The sequence below is a fragment of the Saccopteryx bilineata genome, chromosome 4, assembly GCF_036850765.1.
Source record: "Saccopteryx bilineata isolate mSacBil1 chromosome 4, mSacBil1_pri_phased_curated, whole genome shotgun sequence".
Classification (NCBI taxonomy): Eukaryota; Metazoa; Chordata; class Mammalia; order Chiroptera; family Emballonuridae; genus Saccopteryx; species Saccopteryx bilineata.
The window spans coordinates 296,850,760-296,855,838 of NC_089493.1; the positions used below are offsets into that span (position 1 = coordinate 296,850,760).

General features: G+C 52.1%; 1 non-coding gene across 1 annotated transcript; it reads left to right on the forward strand.

The window, feature by feature from the left end:
• The first annotated feature begins 1,035 nt into the window (after window positions 1-1,035).
• Window positions 1,036-1,117, forward strand: TRNAL-UAG (transfer RNA leucine (anticodon UAG)). Its single transcript has one exon. It is a non-coding gene; the product is annotated as a tRNA-Leu (tRNA).
• Window positions 1,118-5,079: the final 3,962 nt, after the last annotated feature.

The window sequence follows — 5,079 nt, forward strand, 5'->3', positions numbered from 1 at the left end:
TTGGAGGTGGACTTTGGGCAAGGGGCAGGTTGCATTCTTTCACTGACTACACCCACTTTACTTTATGTTTTACGACGCTGGATTTCTGTTGGTCCTTTTCCTTGAATATGCACGGGAATGGATCAGCCGATGGAAATGTAGAACTATTGATAGAAAACCAGTGAACTAAAAGGGACCGCCCCCTCCTGAGGCAGGGGACAGGAGAGACAGGGGACAGAACGTGCGGGATGTCAAAAGGAGACTTGACTCTTCTCGAACACGGTTCACTTAAACTTATCTTGGCAGCCAATGGGCCACGTGTTAACCCACCCCACGCTGGGCGGCGGGAAACGGACGCGTATTGGCTCTGGCCTCCTTGCAACAGAAAAAAACCACAATGAAACAACTGACCCAGAAGAGGGCCAGCCCTGGCTAGGCAGCCGAGGTCCACGCCCGCCTCTCCGGGCGCGCTGCTCGCTCCGCGGCGCCCACGCGTGTCCATGATCTGCAACAACCTCCAGTGGTTTCTCCTCGCTGGACCCCGGGTGGCGCATCGCGGTGGGTGGCCGCGGCCGGACCACGGGGCCACGCAGGGCTGCAGAGCGGACTGCCGGTTAGGGTGAGGGAGCCCCGCGATTGAGATTGAGGGGGGACACGGCCTGTGGTGGCGCAGTGGATAAAGTGTTGACCTGGGAACACTGAGATTGAGGGGGGACACGGCCTGGTCCCCGGAACCCCCCAGGTCGGCCGGTAAGCGCGGAGGCCCCGCCCCCACGTGGACCACGTGCACGGACGCGCGCGCGCGCGCGCACACACACACACACACAATTGAACAATGCTCCTTCCCCGTTTCACGCTGTAGTGACCGCTGTGGATCACGAGGGGACCGGGACTCCAGGACCCGAGGGAAGCCCGGTCCAGTGACGCCGGGACAGGCAGGGCCAGGGCTGGGCCTTAGTGCGCGTGCGCACACCCGCAGCCAGGACGGACTTATATGGAACCGAGCGCCGCGTCATCAGACTAACATAGTCACAACGGAAAGACCAGGAAGCGGGCGGTAGCGTGGCCGAGTGGTCTAAGGCGCTGGATTTAGGCTCCAGTCATTTCGATGGCGTGGGTTCGAATCCCACCGCTGCCAAACCGTTGTGGGTCTCTCTTTTTTTCTGTCACCTATTTAACCCTTTTCTATTTTCTAATGCTCAATATTTTTTAATGGAATTGAAGGCGGGGATGGGAAGGAGAACGAAAGAGCTTCAGCACAGGCCCTCTCACCACCACCCCCAGCTTAATATACAATCCCATCAATCCTGCTACCTAAAAACAACTAAACAAACAAACAAACAAAAAACAAAAAGGAGAAACGTTTCCGTGTTCCCAGGAGAAAGCGCCTGCAATACTTTGAAAAGTTCCCTACAAGTCATTTCATGCTTCTAGGCCTGAGGCTGCCGGGGAAGAAGCCTCTTAAAACAAATACAAAGTTTAGGTGGGGGTGATTTTAATCAAGACCTGAGATAAGGAGCGTCCCTATCTGCTGGTTCTGTACTCTGCAGAGCACCTGCTGACTCCAGAAACGTGCCAGGCATCCCTGGGGGGGGTGGGAGGTCGTAATCAGGGCACCTGTCCCACGTGGGGGATATCAACCTGAGGTCCCAGCTTCCTAGATCCACCTCTTACTTGGTCTGCAGTCTTGGTTTAGGCTAGGGGGGTGTGTCCTTCATTTAATTTATTCGTCCAGCAACTACTTAGGAAGGACCTGCTATGGGACAGAAACCAGGCTAGTCCATGAGGCTCCAGAACAAACAAGACAGACTTGTCTTCCTGCTCACAGAGTTTATAGGCACTGTCACTTCATTAGTGACACCTCTGAGGAGTGTTATGCAGTGCGGCATGCCCACCTGGCCCGGGGGTCAATGGAAGAAGTGATGACATGGAGATGGGACTTGAAATGGACAGATTTGCCAAATGAAGTGGGAGAGGGGGTGTCCCGGGGAGTCCTGAGATGCTGAGAAGGGCCACGCAGGGCGCTGGGCAGGGAGCAGGAACAGCTGACGGCGAGGCTGAAGTGTGAGGCAAGGGGGGCCCTGAGAGCCAGGGTAAGGTTTTGAACTTGATCCTGAGCTCAACGAAAGGTTTTTCAGCCGGTGGATGGCACGTTCCAAGTTCGGATTGAGAAAGTCCCCTCTGGCAGCAAGAACAGGGGGCTCCCTTCAAAGCCTACAGCAGTGGTCCAGGGGAGACGGGAGCAGCTGGTACCAGTGTGTCGGACAAGAGGGGGTGGGGCAGAGAGACATTTTGGAGGGGAGGGATTTGACAGAACTCACTGATGAATCCATGAAGAAGAGGAACGTCTTCAAAGTGATACCAGGTTTTGGGTTGGGGCCTCTGGGAGGCTGGTGGCGCCTCGTCTCTCCGTAGGAGGGAACACAGAGCAAAGAGGAGGTCTGTAAGAGAAGATGATTGCAGCCTGATTCATACTGGCTTGGAGATGCCTGCGGGACATGGGGTTGAGTAGGAGGCTGAGGGAGAAGTCTGGAGGTCTAGCTAGAGAATACTCCAGGCAAACAACACAGAGTTCGAAGGCACTGGAGACAGAGCCACGGGAATGCCTCTGGATGAACTCACCCAGGAAAAGTGCACACACAGGGAGCAGGGCAGCCGAGACGGAATCCCCAGGAACATTGTCTGAAAGGGAAGACCAATGGGAGAGAAGCCAGAGAAGGGGACGGAGGACTGGCTAGAGACAGAGGTGGAAAACACACACGTGTGGTGTCAGGGAGACCAAGAAGAGTCTTTCGAGAAGCAGGGAGTAGCCAACTATGTTGAACTCTGCTAAGACGTTTGGCAAGAGATAGACTGAAAAATGTCCACTGGACTTATGATTTATGGACAACGTCATGATGACCTCGGTTAAAACCATCTCGGAATAGGTTTATAAGAGAAGAAATAAAAACATAAGTGTAACCCTAGCCAGATATACTGCTCGCAAAAAATTAGGTGATATTTCAAAATGAATATAAAGCGATAAAAAAAAAACATTTGATTTTTTTTTTTATTAAACAAGAACATCAGAAAAGCAAACAAGTCAAAGAAAGTTGTTCGATTATGCAAATGAGATGCAAAACTAACTTTTATTTTATTGGTGAAAATGCACTGTACAAAAAGGCTGGAAGTACTGGAGTATCTGCACGTTCCCTGATCCCCTAATTTTTGTGAGCAGTAGCTCGGTCAGTTACAGCATACGCTGAAAGCACAGGAGTTGCTGGTTCATCCCAGGTCCAGGGAACATACAGGAACAGATTGACGTTCCTGAGGTTTTTCTCTCCCTTCCTCTCTACAATCAATCAATAAAAAAAATTTTAAATGTAAGTGTAGACAACTGATCACGAGATTTGATTTTGAAGAGGGGGAGAGGGATAGCATTCGTGGGAAGGGAAATGGGGAGTCAAGGGATTAGACTGCAGCATGTTTTAGATGCCTGACATAGGGCCCTGGCAGGTTGGCTCAGCGGAGAGCATCAGCAGGGTGTGTGGAGTCCTCAGTTCGATTCCCAGTCAGGACACAGGGGAGAAGCCATCATCTGCTTTTCCACCCCCCTCCCTCTGCCCCTTCTCTCTCTCTTCTACTCCCTCAGCCAGTGTGGCTCCATTGGTTTAGAGCATGGCCCCGGGTGCTGAGGATAGCTGATTGGAGTGCATCGACCCCAGGCACTAAAAATAGCTCGGCATTTGAGCACTGGCCCATGATGGGGTTGCCCAGTGGATTCCAGGGAATGTGGGAGATTGTGCCTCACTATCTCCCCTCCACTCACCTTAAAAATAAATAAATAAAACAAATTAGACACAACCCCAGTTTCCTCATCTGTAAAATGAGGATAGATCCTACTGTAAGGGTGGCCTGAGGAATTAAATAGAAGCATATAGATGAAAGCCCTTTCCAATTGTCAAGCATTGAACAGACATGAAAGATTGTGAGTGAGGTTTAAAAACATATCCACGCATACAGTTCAACCTAACAAAGAGGAGCAGACACTTCTTAGCTGCTTCACAAACTTTCATTGTTCAGCAGAGAGGGACACAAAGACCGTGGGCACCCACTCCCCAAGCTGGCCACGTTGGCTCTGATGAACACTTTCCCTCCTCTCCACCACACGTTTTTATTTTTGTTTGTTTGTTTTTTGATGGTTTTCATCTTTACCAGGGTCCACGGTTTGGTCGGCTAGTTCTACCTGTGCATTTTTATAATATATACATGGATGCATTATTACAATTACACACTGGTCTTGGTATCCGTAATCACCAAAATGATAGGGAGGCACTGCTTCTGCGGAAAGGAGGGCTGGATTAAGAAGTTTTGTGGGTTTAAATGGCAAAGGTTGTGGTGATCCCCGCTGCCCCCTCATTAATAAATAAAGGCGATACTGAATGATAAAATATGACCAAGTTCTAATTCTTCCCATTTCTACCTACATTGATACTTTTTTCGGGACACATAATTCTTTAAAAAGTTGTTTTGGGGTTTTTGTTTTTTGGGGGGATGTCGCTGCTAATACTGTACTTACTATGCTAGGTCTCCCCTAGACTCGTAAGCCGGAGAACCCCCACCCCAAACGGCCAGGTTGAGCTGGGCAGGGCAGAAGCGGGGGGGTCTCCGCTACTCCCCCAGTCCTGCGTGAGTGAGAGAACCCATACTAGGGTAGCAGTGATGGAGCACAACCCTCCTAGAACGGGTCTAATCCAAGATCCCGAGAAGATCTTAGGACAAACCCAGGGAAGCTCGGGCAGTGGGGAAGGTCCAGTGTCCCGAGAGAGGATGCAGGAGACGAGCGAAACTGCAAACGCCCCAGCCTGCAGCAAGCAGCCATTGGAGAAGGCGGGGCCCCGGCTGCATGACTCCAAGGCGGCCGGCTGAGGGGGCGGGGCCAGAGCGGGAGGGCGGGGCCAGAGTAAGAACACGTGGGAGGGGCGGGCCCAAAAGTGGGAGGGGCCGGGCCGGAGTAAGAACACGCGGGAGGGGCGGGCCCAAAGTGGGAGGGGCCGGGCCAGAGTAAGGACACGTGGGAGAGAGGGCGGGTCCGGGTCCAGGGGTTGTAGCAACCAAGGC